The 16,154-nt window shown below is 30.4% G+C and overlaps 1 pseudogene; it reads right to left on the minus strand.

Annotated features, from left to right (window-relative positions):
* Positions 1 to 1,030: 1,030 nt before the first annotated feature.
* On the minus strand, positions 1,031 to 16,039 carry LOC146872132 (rab GTPase-activating protein 1-like; annotated as a pseudogene).
* Positions 16,040 to 16,154: the final 115 nt, after the last annotated feature.

A 16,154-nucleotide genomic window follows, 5' to 3' on the forward strand; every position in this document is an offset into this window, starting at 1 on the left:
TGCTATTAGTGCTTACTTGTATCATTGTTATTTATTAATTTATTTTTCTTTACCTTTTTATAATCCTTTTACTTTTCTTCATTTATTATTATAATCACGTTAAAAAGAATATAGATATTAACTTTTGCACTATAAATCTTTAGTACTTTTCATCTTAATGTATTTACATGAGCAATGCGAATTATCTAAAATGTAAACGACAACAATGCATAAATACAGTTTTTTTAATATTCTTTTCCATACTTTCTTTTCATTTTTAAATGCCCTTAATAGCCTAGGAAATAATTGTGTGAATATATATTTTAGTTTAGACATAAAGTATACGCATATATATGGGCAAACATTTTTCTCAACATTTCATCTTTACATTTTTCAAATATTACATAAATGCCATAGAAAGTATAAATATTTTCGTTTTTATAATTTATAATAACGAACAGTATCTTCATACACAATGAAACTTCTTTACATTTATTACTTCATACATTTACTATGAAATTTCTTTAAGCAGTAATATACAAACTCGGATAAACTTAATAATTTGCTTATTTAGATTACTTCTCATTAGATTTTGGTCATTTCTGTCAATCGTAAGACGAATGCACTGTTTTCAATTAGATTAACTAAGGATTATTTGAAAAATTGTATCATATTTTTTATAAAATTTCGTGAAAAAATAAAAATAAAAGGAATTTCATTTTTAGTGTTTAACATATTCAGGATTTATAAAAATAAATGTGCATATTAAAAAAACAATTCCTTAAGAAGAAGAAAATTAATACGATATTAGCGTTAGAGATAATACAAATGCATTATTTGTGGGCACGTTATCCATGCGTTATGTAATATAACAAATATATATAAATATCTCATTTAACGTGTGTGATTGTGTATTTATATATTTTTTCCTTTACTAATTTGTTTTACTTAAAAAAAATTGTTATTGTGATGCTTTCATTGAAATAATCATAATGTTCAAATGCAGTATTCAAGTATAATTGCACACGTCTGGATAAGATCTTTTATCATATTACACTATTTCCTTAAGACTATAGTGACTACGTGAATTTATTATATGATGAAACACGTTATTTCCTGGAATACTTTCGCATCTTAAATCTTCTAATGACGAAGGGTCTGTAATTTCCGACTTGTTTTCTGCTTTTTTTTTTATAAACGAAGTTTCACTGGGTCATGGCCGATTGTTTCGTGCTACCTACAGTTCAGTAGTAATTACATGTAATTGGTGTTTCAAATTCTATATTATATTAACTTTATATTAGATTATATTTTTATAACAATTCTACAATAATATTTAATTATATATCTTATAAATACGCATACATATATATAAATCTCTTAATTTTATCTGATTTTTACTTTCTGTTTCCACATACGCTAATTTGATCTGTACCAATTCTAATTCTATTTATTTTACACTTTCTTGTACTCTACCCAGCATGGGGTCAATTCGATTTTCTAAAAGATGTATTATATCTGGTAATATACCAAATTTATACAATATGCGTGCTCTACATTTGTTACATCTTGATACGTTAGAGTGTAGAAAGTGTCTTATGTATTACCATGATTTCTACATGTAACAAATTTAATAGAATTTGAAAACAATTATTTACTTGTATTACATTTAAAGTTGCTTCTGCAGCATTATAGTCATTTTACAAACGTTGACAAATCTATTTACACAAGATTCACCATGATGCCGATGCACTTAAACATTTTGCAAATGACTGATTCAGTGTTTTTATTCAGCAATAATTAAATTACTTTGACAGCCCTCTGCTTCGGCTCCTGGTACCTCACGTTGCAACATTTTTTTAACTTTTTGCTTTCAATTACTGTCTTTCTTTCTCATTTCTTGCAAATGTATCTCTTAATTGTTCCACTTTATTACTGCACTCATCTGCATTTTCTTGAGTATCTGAATGAAAATAATTTATACAAATAAATCATGAAACCTTATATTGTATTTATATTATATCATTTATAATATTTTGTTTAAATAGGATTATTTTATCTATATGTGCAGTGTCTATGAGTTGTCTTAATATATAATATCTTATGGTAATAATCCTTGAACGGAGATTAAAGTTTTTGATACATTATCTATTTATTTTTACAAACAATTTAGAAATTTTTAAAAATAATATAGTATTTATTTTTAAAAGAATATTATCACTACCGATATTCATTTAATCGCAATAAAGCATCATAATCATGCTGCAATTGTATATCAGTAACATTAATCTACATTATAAACTATTGATTTTTACATATATAAATTATTCATTGATTATAAATTATATATAAGATATTTATATATATTAATTTTTGATTTTAAAGTCTAACAAGGCTCATGCAACTAATGGCTATATAAGATAATGTAGCGTTACATATAATTTTTCACTTCTCTCAGTCACTCTATTTATTCCCATATTTTCATGTAATATAATTATTAATTATATTTTTTTTAGGGATTTCAAGAAGCAAACCTGACGCAAATCAATTGCAAATGAGATACAACCCTGTTCTCAATAGTAACACACGAGATTTAAGGTAACAACTATAGGAGAGTGAATAAGAATAAATATGAATGACAACGAAATAAATGCGGTAGGAAAGTATCCCAGGAAGTGATTTTAGAATCACACTATAGCCAATCACCATATATAAAATGGAATGATCAGCAATGTAAAATGTCCATATTTCGATATATTCGAATTGAAATCAGATTCAAAATATTTTATGGAAATAACACAAGGCGGACACAAATAAATGTAAATAAAATGCAACTGTGATGTTTACATAAAGATGCGACTAAAAAGCAACTAGCAACATAAGACTAACTAGGCGCAAATCTGACGCAATCTTGAAGGAACCCTATGCTCAAACGTCCCACCCGGGATATATAAATAATAATAACTATAACAGTAAATAAGAATGACAACGAAATTAATGCGATAGATAAGCCATCTTTGAAATTATTATAGAAGTTTACTTTAACTAATCTATTTATCAGATGAAGTATGAAGAGCAAAGTAAAATGTTCGAACTTCGATATTATCGAATTGAAATCAGATTCAAAAGATACTATTAAAATATCGCAACACAGAGGCAATTTAGACTGAACCAATCGATTGAACAATGCAACTGTGACCCTCACACATGCAACTAAGAAGCAACTAAGAAGTATCTAAAAGGTAACTGAAACGCATGCAGGGAAAACTATAGGAAGTGAATGCACTCCAGATGCAAATCAGATCCAAATCAGATGAAAACCAGACATAAACGAGACATAAACGAGATTCATCCATATTCTCAAAATCCTACGCTAGACGTATAAAGCATTATCCGTGGGAGATTCAAAAAGAATAAATATGTATGACAACGAAACAAATGTGACAGAAAAGATGTCTACGAAACAAATTTAGAATTCTAATATATCAAATCGATTTATTTGATGAAGTAAGATTTATTTTTTAGAGTGGAATTTATTTGAAGTAAGATTTGCAACGTAAAATATACGTAATTCGCTATATTCCAGCTGAAATTAGTTTCAAAATATTTTCTTAAAGTAAAGCAACGCAGATGCAACTAAACAGATGTAAAATGCAACTTTGACGCATACAGATGCAAATAAGAAGTAACAAAAAGGTAACTAAAAGGCAACTGAAATATATGCAGATAAAAATAGGGCAACCTCACCCCAGATTCAATCAAGTCGCAAGAGTGATGCAAACCTGATGGAAGCATGAGGCGACCCGACTCACAAAGGTCCTACCCTTGTCTTACATATATTTGTCAATAAGACAAAATAGGAATGAAAATAAATGCGCAAAAAATATTTATAAGAAATTATTTTTGAGTGTTCTATATCCAATCAATTAATCTGCTCAAATAAGATCTGACAAGTAAAGTGTACGTACTTCGAATTATTTGAGATAGAATCAAATTAAAAAGATATTCTTCAAATCATATAATACAGATGCAGTTCAGATTCAGTCTATCTGTCCAAATATGCAAATGTGACGCTTACAGGAGTCATTATGAAGCTACAATGTTGTTACTGAAAGTTATCTGAAACGCATGCATAGATAACTAAACCTAGCAAACACAACAGACACAAACTAGAAGCAAATTAGACGATAATCAGACGCAACCCTACGCAATACTATTTTTATAGTTCCTAAACGAGACTTATACATAAAAATTAATACGAGATAAGTCAGAGTAAATAGGAATGAAAACAAAATAAGTGCGTTTGAAAAGTTTTCTAAGTAATATTATTAGACTCCTAATATTCCCTTTCTATTTATCTGATGAATTATGATCAGCAACGGAAAATGTACGTACATATATATATTCGAGTTGGAATCAGGTTCAAAAATAATTTTTAACCCTTTACACTCATCTGTCCCATCTCAGGGGGCATCGTAATTCTAGCGTATCACTCGGATGTCCCCTCTCGTGAGACATTAAATTTGATTAGTCATTACGGGTAATTGAATTATTTCAGCGCAACTTGTTAAACCATTCATGCTTCTTTGAAGTTTTCTCTTAAAATGGCACAAAAAATCAAATCAAAATATAATAAAATTACTAACATATATACAAAGAAATGTCAGCGAATTTTATGTCATTCGAGAACGCGTTATGCGTGCTCACTACGGTCCAAGCACTTCAAGCGCGCCACTTGAATAAAGGGATAAGGCAAGTTTGTAGAAAGAATGTCGGTATACAAACATAGCACGCACTGTATAGTGAAATTTATAATCATAAATATGATATCGTCCAAGCAACAAGGCGACGAAGAGAGTGCATAGATATCGATAGCGTTGAAAGTGATACGGAAGAACACACACCGCAACGTGACGGATTACTTGGGAGTTGGAAATGAGTGTCATTAACTCATACATTAATTATCGTATCTCAAAACAAACAAATTATAAGACGCCAATTACGCACCACAAGTTTGTCAAGGCCAGTTGAAGGGTGATTTTCGTGAATCTAGAAACGCGTCCATTCACATCGTCTGCAGACAATAGATTAGAGAATATACTACATATTCCTGATGTGGGACAAAAAAAGTGGAATTGCATTGTTTGTTCTGACAGGAAAACATCTGGTGGCAGGTGTCAAACTACTTATTATTGTCAAACGTGCGCTAATCAGTCTGCAATGCATTTTGGGGAGAGTTTTAAAGTTTATCACGCTGTACAAAATAATATCAAATAAAATATTAATTTTTTGCAAATATACATTTCTCGATTTCAACCAATTCATATAAGTCCAATATCATTATAGTGTATTAATTAGTTCGGAAACCATACTAAATAATACGAGGGTCTGTAAATGCACATTTCTGTTACAAAGTATCGCTGAGTAACTGGTAGCTAACGTCCAGAATTGATCGGAGTGCAAAAAATTAAAATAAAAAAGCAGACACAATTTAGAGTCAACCAATCGTGTGCAAAATGAAACTGTAACGTAAACTGGCGCAACTAAGAAGCAACTATGAGAAAATTGAAAGGCAACTGAAACGCATGAAGAGACAACTAAACCAAGCAAACACATACCAGACACATACCTGTCGAAAAAAAATTGTAAACATATTCTCAGAGTTCCTACCCGTGACTTATTAATAATAACTGATGGGAGAGTAATTACGAATAAGTAGGAATGATAACGACATAAGAGCGATAGAAAAGTTTTTCAAGAAATTATTCTAGAATTCTACCATATCCAATCTATTTATCAGTTGCAGTATGATTAACAATGTAAAATGCACTTACTTCGTTATATTTCAGTTGAAATTAAATTCAAAAGATGTTCTTCAAGTAATAAAACAGAGACGCAATCCAGTCTAATCATTTTAGACATAAAATGTAACCGTGACGCTAACACACGTAATTAAGAAGTGACAAAGAAGTAATTTAATTGCAACTAAAACGTAGGTAGACACAACTAAACCAAGCAAACATACACTAGACGCTAATCAATGGCGAACATGTCGCAACCAAATTTACAAAGGTCCTACCCCAGAATTATTAATAATATTAACCATTTGGCTGCTGACGTATTTTTTCGGACATATGCGAAAACTGCGGCACTAAATGCGCGTGTATGGGAAAAAATGTAAAGCACTTTTCATACAATGAGCTTACATCTATTGCAGTCCAACAAGAAAAATTAAGAAATACCAGATATTTACATAAATTTGTTTTAATTAATTTTGTGTTTATTTTTTAATAAAATTGGTAATAAGCACTTATAATTCATTCGAATTTACACAAAAAATTTCTTATAATCTTTTGGCATAAAAAAATTCTTTGCATTTTTGGCACAACATAAGAAGAGTGCGAAAGCATTTCTCGGCAGTCAAACGGTTAAATAGGACGTTAAGTAAGATTAAATAGCCATGACAACGAAATAAATGCGGTAAAAAAATATTCAATGGGATTATTTCAAATTTCTACTATTGATAAAGTATTTATTTGTAGAAGTGCGATTAGCATTGTAAAATATGCGCACTACAATATATTCAATATGAAATCAGACTAAAAGTACCTTATAGAAATAACGCAACCCAAAAGCAAGCAAACAAATATAAATGTAAAAGTGATACATCTAGACCCCCCTAAGGAACAATTACGAGGAAACTAAAAGGCAAAACAAACGCATGCAAACATAATAGTAGCAAGCGATAGCACACCAGACGCAAATCAGACAAACAAGTTGCAATACTATTCCCGTAGGTCAGAACCGATACACATAAACAGTTATTAATAGGAGAGTAAATATGAATATGAAGAGAAGACAGCGAAATATATTCGATAGTATAGTTCCCTAAGAAATTATTTTAGAATACTAATATATTCAATCTATTCATCGGTTGAAGTATGATCAAATATGTGAAATGTATGTACTTCGATGTATTCAAGTTGGAATCAGACACAAAATATATCATAGAAAGAACGCAACCCAGATGAAACAAAACGGATATAATGTGTAACTGTGATGATTCCAGACGCACTTAAGAAGCAATTGAGGGGTAACCAAAAGGCAACTAAAACGGATACTGGTACAACTAATACTGGCAAGTCCATTCCAGTCGCACAACAGATGCAAACTAAACGCAAACACATTCAAACGTGATGCAACCCTATTCTTATAGATCCTACCCGAGATTTATAAATAATAATTAATAGGACAGTAAACGAGAGAAAGTAGGGACAACTACGAAGTAGGTGCGTTAGAAAAATTTTCTGAAAAACTGTTTAAGAATTCTACCATATCCTATATATTTATCTGTTTAAATATGATTAGCAGTTTAATATATACGTACTATTATATTTTCGTGTTGGAATCAGATTCAATAAATATTCTTAAAATAAAGCAACCTAGATGCAACCGGACACAACCATTTGGATGTAGAATACAAATATGACTCTAGCACACGCTAATACGAAGCAAATAATACATAACTATAAGCAACTGAAATTTATGCAGATACAAATATTGCAAGCTATCGCAGAACAGATGCAAATCAGACGCACAAATGTTGCAATCCTTTTTTCAACGATTCTAATAGAGAATATGGTCCTACTCTGGTACAATTGGAAGTAAAATGTGACTATGAAGCTTAGAGACGCAATTAAGAACTCACTAAGAAGTAACTGAAAGACACCAGAAACGCAATCAGACAAAACTACAACAAGAGATAGAAAACCAGACGTAAATCAGACGCCAATCAGACGCAAAGAATTCGTTACCCTATTCACAATGGTCCTATCCGATATTTAAATACAATAATAAACAGGTCAGTAAATATGAGTGATAAAGAAGTACGTACGAAAGTGTTTTCTAAGAAATATATTTAGAATTTTACTATACCCAATGTATTTGTTTGTTGAAATGTGATTAGAACATTTAAATGAACGTAAATTGATATATTCGAGCTAGAATCAGATTCAAAATATATTATAGAAAATGCCATGCAGTCCCAAATAAACAGATGTAAGATGTAACTGTGAGGATTGCAGACGCAAATGAGAAGCTAAGGGGTAACTAAACGGAAGCAAACTCATGCAGACACAATTAATATGAGCAAACGCACCCCAGACGCAATCCAGACGCAAACTTGACTCACACAAAATCCGGACGAAAACGTACTACAGATACAATACAGACGTAGAAGTGACGTAACACCATTTTTAAAGGATTTATCCGAGACTAATAAACAATAATTAATAGGTGACTAATTAAAGCTAATTAGGAATAACAACTAAATAATAGAGATAAAAATGATTTAAAAGATATTATTTTAGAATTCTACCGTATCTAAACTATTTAGCTTTTGAAGAATACATAGAAATTTTCAATGTATATCTTTTGATTTATAAGTGTTTGAATAAGACTCAAAATATAATTTGTGAAATAATGCAATCCTGAAGCGATTAAATGTTTGTTAGATGCAACTGCGATTTTTAGAGACGCAACTGAGACGCAACTAAAAAGTAACAAACAATAACTGAAACTTATGCAGACAAAGATAATACGAGCGAGCGCACACAAGACGTAATTGTGACTCATCCCTAATCTCAGAGTTCCTACCCGAGAAAAGTATATAGTAATTAATAGAGGAGAACATAAAAATAATTAGGTGACAAGGAAATAGTGCGATAGAGAAGTTTTCTAACAAATTATATTAGAATTCTACTATTTCCAATTTATTTATCTGTTGGAGTATTATCTGCATTGTAAAATGTTTCGCCCTACATAAATGCGAATTGTAATTATATTCAAACTCTATTCTTAATAAAACGAAATCCCGACGCTACCCAGACGCAAATCTGACACAACCATATATTAAATAGGTAATACCCGAGACTTATAATAATTATAAATAAGTTAATAAAAAAGCATAAAAAGGAATGACAATTATATGAGTGCGATAGAAAAGTTTTTTAGTAAATAATTTTAGAATTCCTTTATGTTCATTCTATTAATCAGTTGATGATAGATGCAAAATATAAGTACTTGAGTATGTTCGATTTGAAATCATATTCAAGATATATACTAAACATAATTCCACCCTTGAGAAACTCTAATGAATCCCAGATGCATTTCTGAAGCTACTCTATCTCAACACCGATGCAATCCTGACGTATCCGAGACGCAGAACTAACAAAAACCAAACACAAACGATACCCAATTCTCAAAGTACTTTCCCGAGACATTTAAAAAATAATTAATTGAAGATAAATGAATAAATGTGTATGACAAGGAAATAAGTGCAATAGAATTCGTAAAGTAGAAGCAACCCTTTCCTCAAAAGTCCTACGTGAGAATAATAAATATTAATTAATAGGATAGTAAATATGGAGAAATTAGTTACATGGAGAAGTTTTTTAAGAAATTAGTTTAGAATTCTACTAAAGAACATCTATTTATTTGTTGATTTTTGATTGGAAATGTAAATGTATGTGCTTTCGATATATTCGAGTCGGTATGAAATTCAATGAAAAAGTTACAATAACGCAACACAAATACAATTCGGACTCAACCAATCAAATGTAAAGTTCAACTATAACGGTAACAATCGCAACTAAAGAGCAAGAAAAAGGTGACTAAAAGGCAACTGAAATGCACCCAGATATAATTATAGCAAGCAAACGCACACACCAGAAGAAGCACAGAGACAGACCTGATGAATATCAGTGCAAACGTCACGCAATCCATTTCTCAAATGACCTGTCCGAGAATTATATTTAATAATTTATAAGCGAGTAGATGTGAAAAAAAATAAATTACAAGTAGAAGTAGTGATGAAAACGAAATAAGTGCGACATAAAGGATTTCTAAGAAAATGTTTTAAATTTCCAATATATGAAAACTTTTATCTATTGAAGTATGATTAGCAATATGATAGTTACATACATCGATATATTCGAGTTAGAACATGATTCTATAATATTTCTGAAATACCGCAACTATGTATAGACTCTACAAATACAGACTCAACAAATCGTATGAGAGATGCAATTGTTACTCTTACTGATGCTACGAACTAAGTAGAAAATTACAGATTGCTAGAAGGCATCTAAAACACATGAAGACACATCTGAAACAAGTGAACACACACCAGTCGCAGAAAAGACACAATACAGACGCAAATCTGAAACAAATCAACTCCAAACGATACGCAACTCAGTTATCAAAGGTTCTACACGAGATATAAATAATTATTAATGGGAGAGCAAGTCCGAATAAATATGAATGACAACGAAACTAGTGCGATTGAAAAGTTTTCTAAGAATTAATTAAGAATTTTACTATTTCGTATCTATTCATCTGTTGAAGTAAGATTAGAAATTTCAAATGAACGTACACCGATATATTCGAATTTGAATCAGATTCAAAATATATTCTGGAAGCAACGCAACGCAGACTCAAATTATCCCATGTAAAATACTTCTATGACGCATACAGACGTAAGTAATACGTAATAAAGTGTTAACAAAATGGCAACTGGAACGGACGCAGATTCAACAAATAGAATCAAGCGCTTCCCGGAAGCAAACCAAACGCAAACATGACAAACCTTATTCCCTAATTTTCTAACCGAAACTTATAAATAATAATTAACAGGTGAATAAATAAATATAAATTGGAATGACAACGAAATGAAAGGGATGGTAAAATTATCCTAGAAATTATTTTATTATTTTCGTATATATTTCATACTTTCATCTTAAAGAATAACTAGTAATGTAAACTACATCTACTTCGACATATTCAAGTTGGAATCAGATTGAAAATATAATCTTCGCATTATGCAACGCGGAAAAAACCAAGGGATGTAAAATCCAAAGGGAGGCTTAAAGTAAGAAGAAGGTAAGAGCTATCCAAAAGGTACTTGAAATGCATGCAGACACAAGTAATTCGATAAAACGAACAGCTGAAACAAACCAGATGAAGACGAGAGGCAACGCTAAGCACAAAGCTCCTACCCGAAAGTTACAAATATTTATAAAAAGAAGAACAAATAAGAATAAATAGGATGGCCAAAGAAATAAGTGCTATAGAAAAGTATTCCAAGTATTAATTTTCAAGTAAACTATACCATATACTTTCATCTGTTGAAATATGATAAACAGTGTAATATATACATACTTCGTTACTTTCCGATTGGAATGAGATTCAAATGATACTCTTAAAATAAAGGAACCCACACGCAACCCTGGCTCAACAATTCGAAAGTAAAATGAAACTAAGACAAAATCTGGCTCATCTAAAATGAAACTAAGTGGTGAATAAAAGGCATCTGGAACGCACGCAGACAAAATTATAACAAGCGATCGCTCTTTAGGCGCAAACCAGGCGAAATCCTGACTCAAACCATAGGTAAACCTAACGCAAAAGTGATGTAAACCTATTTTCAAAGTTCAGCCTGATATTTATAAGTAATAATTAATAAGATAGTAAATAAGAATATAGGAATAATAAAGAAATAAGTGCGATAGAATAGAACTCTAAGATATTATTTTAGAATTCCACTATCTATTACATCTATATCTGCGACCTGTTTGTACGGTGAAGTTTGAAAATACGTGTAAAATATACGTTCTTACATATTTTTGAGATTGAGTCAGTTTTTAAACTTATTTTCAAAATAATGCAACAAAGAAGCAAATCAAACTTAATCAATCGATTGTAAAATACAAAAGGACGCTCACCGATGGAACTAAAAAGAATCCAAGAGGTATCTAAAAGGCAACAGAAACGCATGCAGACAAAAATAAAGCAACACACCTGTCGCAAACCAGACGCACACATGTAGTAACCCTTTTCTCAAAAGTCCCACCCCAAACTTACAAACTATAATTAATTGAAGAATAAGTATGTTAATATAAGAAAGACAACAAAATAAGTAGGATAGAAAATTTATCTGAGTAATCATTATGGAATTCTTCTATTTCCAATATATTTATATGATTAATTATGATTATCTATGAAAAATGTTCAAAGTATAAATGGATAGTATATAATAGAATTCTAAAATTATTTCTTAAAAGATATTTCTGTCGCATTTATTTTCTTCTCATTCATATTTACACTACTATTATTTAATACGTATAAGACCCTAGAAGATCCTATGAGAACAGAGTTTGATCACGTTTGCGTTTTGCTTGCGTTTGGATCGTTTCTAATTTGCGCCTAGATTGGGTTTGACAGAACTATTTGTACCTGCATGCGTATCAGTTGCCTTCTGGTTACCTCTTAGTTACTTCTTAGTTGCGTCTGGAAGTGTCACAGTAGCATTTTACATACTACAGTTTGAGTTCGATTGAATCTTTGTTGGATTATTTAAATAAAATTTTTTTTTAAAAATCGAGATTTGATAAAACGAGATTTGAAATCATATTCAAAATTAATTCATGAAATAATGCAACGAATACGATCTGAAGTGATGTACAATTTTATCGCTAACAGAAGAAATTAAGTAGTAAATAAAAGGCAACTGATGTGAATGCGGAAGCGACTAGGTACAAGCAAACGAACACAAAAATCAAGCTAAACGAAACTAGACGCAACCGTGACGTAACCCTATTCTTAAAAATCCTACCTGCAATTTATAAATAATAATTAAATACTAGAAAATAAGTGTAAGTTGGAATGACAACATTTTAAACGATATAGATAAGTTTTCAAAGGATTTACTTTAGAATTCTACTATATCCAACCTCTTTATCTGTTGGAGTATGATTAGCAGTGTAAAGTATAAGCTTTTTATATTTTTGTACTAGGATCTGACTCAACATATATACTTAAAGTAACGCAATGCAGATGCAATCTAACAAATATAAATGCGACTATTATCTTTACAGAGGCAACTATGAAGTTACTAAGAATTAGGAGAAAGGCAAGTAAGACGCATACAGGTACTACTTAAGCAAGCAAACAAACTCCAAAACAAAACGTTGTTGCGAGAAAGACCTCAACTAAACGCTACAATATTCTCAAAAGTTTTCAAAAAGACTAATAAATAATAATAAATAGCAAAAAATATAAAAATATACAGAAAATATAAGTCAATATGTACGGTAGAAAGTTTCTCTTAGGAATTATAATAAAATCATAATACATCCAATCTATTTATGTGTTTAAGTATGATAAGCAAAATGTACGTACATATATATGTTAGAGTTGGAATCACATACAGAATATGTTATCGAAATAATACTACCAGGCGCAAGCCAGTCTCTGCCAATCGGATGAAAAATGTAATTGTGGCAAATACAGACGCAACACCGTAGTAATTAAGAGATAAGTAAAAGGAAACTGAGACGCATCGTGATACTAATAAATTAAGTAAACGCACACCAGTAGCAATCTTGACGCATTCTATACGCAAACGTGATGCAAACCTATACATAAAGATCCAACCCGATACAAATGAATAATTATTAATAGGATAATAATTTAATGTACATAAGAAGAACAACTAAATACGATCGATATAAAAATATTCATACGAATTATTTTAGAATTCTACTATATACCATTTATTAATGTGTTGAAATATGATTAGGAAAATGTACGTAATTATATGAATGTGAGTTCGAATCAGATACAGAAGATATTCTTAAATTGACACAATACAGATGGAATTGCAACAAAGAAGCGACTGAGAAGAAACTGAAAGGTAAGTGTAACAAACCGGACACAAATAAAGCAGGCAGACGCACCCGAGACGCAAACCAGATGTAAACCTATTCTCGAATATTCTAACCGAAACTTATAAATAATTGTTAACGAAAGAGTAAATAAGTTTAAATACGAATGACAACGAAATAAATGCGATGATAAAGCTATCAAAAAAAGTATTTTATTAATCTACTATACTTATTCTATTTACCTGTTTCTGTATAACCGGAAAAGTAAAATGTATGTATTTTAATATATTCAAGTTGGAATGCGATCCAAAATATAATCCTCTCATTACGCAACGAATACATAAACAAGAGATATAAAATACAACTGTAAAGCTGAAAGACGCAACTAATTAGTGATGAAGAGTTTTAAAAATGGCAATTAGATAGCATGCAGACACTAGAAATTCGGTTAAACGTACAGCAGACGCAAATAAGAAGCAAACAAGATGCAACGCTACTCTCAGAGGTCCTATCCGAAAGTTATATATAATTATAAAAGGGAGAAAAAATGGGAATAAATTGAATAGGAAACGAAATAAGTGCTATAGAGAAGTTTTCTGAGGATTAATTTAGAAATCTACTATATCCAAACCTTTTATATGTTGAAATATAATTAGCAGTGTAACATGTTCGTATTTCGTTATATTCGGATTGTATTCTGATTTAAATGATGCTCGTAAAACAACGTAACACATATTCAACCCTAAATCAACAAATCGAAGGTAAAATACAACTATGACGATTCTAGTATCATCGAAGAAGCAACTAAAAGGTAACTAATATAAAACTGAAAGGCATGCAAACACAACTAAAGTTAGCAACTGCACAACAGAGAGAAAATAGACGCGAGAATGACGCTAATCTGATGTAAAATAAATGTAATTCTATTCAAAAAGATCGTATACGAGATTTTTAAATAATAACTATTGAAAGGGTAAATAAGGATAAATAGGAATGATAACGAAATAGGTGCGATAGAAAAGTTTTCTAAGAATTTACTTTAGCATTCTACTATAATCAATTAACTTATACGTGGAAGTAGGCTCTGGTCCTCTTCTTTTCTTTATGTTTTTTTTCTATTTACTCTTAACGCAATTATAAAAGATTCACTGTCACATCTTTGTTGGAGAAAAGATGGTCTGGCTTTAACGAAGGGTGTCTTATATCCTTCATGGAAAGCGTGTTGTCACGTATTGTTTTATTAAACGCATACTACATTTCCTAGTATCTTTTGTATTGCTGGAATTAAACAAGAATAAAATATGTACTAATTACTGCATTTCTATTGTTCATTATATTACTGTTATTCGTTATATTAAAAAAAATATATAACATTATATTTATATTCTAATTCTATGCGTTGGTAGGGGATCATTAATTAATATTTATCACGTCACAAATATTGTCTGAGAAGTTTCTTGAAAAATTGTCTTCATTATTTAAGTGCAATGTTCAAGAAACTATTTGTACATGTCAAACCTATCCAATAAGCAATTCTATATTCATTATAGAGAGGAAATACACACTGACAGATATTGGCTTTGTAGTAATGTGTAAAACAAGTATGATTCCTCGAATGGGTTTTAGAAATATTCATAAATATCTATATACATAATTAATTCGTTCAAGCATAATGTATAAAGTTACATTTCAATATTATGAATTCTGCTTCGTATGTCTCCAATTTCTTTAATGTAACGGAATAGGCCAGTTCCATTAGATAACGTGGTATTTCTACATATCTGCAACGGTTAGGTAAATGCACTTTAAACTAATTTAAAATTCTTTCAAAATCCATTTGTAATAACTCCTTTTTGGATAACAGTAAATAGATTACAAAAGAAAATCGTATTTGCAATAATAAAATGATTATTTTATCTAGACGTATAAGCGAAGAACAACTTACTATAAACAATGTACATAAAGTTACATGGAAGAGAATGTCGAGTTCTTGAAAGTTGAAAACATTTAAAATGTGGAATACAAGATACAATGGAAATCACGTTGTAAACAGAGTCAATAACCATTGTGCTGCAAATATAGCTGTTTCAACACCAAGAATGCAGAAATGTATATAATGTTCGGAAAGTTGGTCCTGAAGAGAAAAAATTATTAATAAATTATAATTAGAGAAGATATGTTTATATCACGGTATTGGGTATGAAAATGATTTGACTAACTTTTATCTAACGTTTCAATTGATAAAATTACGTGTTAAGATTATCATATCTGTCTTTAGATTAATCTCGTATACTGTAATTGTACTTTCACCTTATCAGGATGCCAAATGTTTGTTTCCGGCATTTGCAAAAGCGCAAATTTTGTTAATTAATGTCAAATAATATCAAGCAATAAAATTAATCGATAATATTATGGTATATGTATGATGCAAAAATGTTTAGGTTGCTTCAATTA

The sequence above is a fragment of the Vespa mandarinia genome, unplaced genomic scaffold (genome assembly GCF_050613455.1).
Source record: "Vespa mandarinia isolate Hongniang unplaced genomic scaffold, ASM5061345v1 scaffold_46, whole genome shotgun sequence".
Taxonomy (NCBI): Eukaryota; Metazoa; Arthropoda; class Insecta; order Hymenoptera; family Vespidae; genus Vespa; species Vespa mandarinia.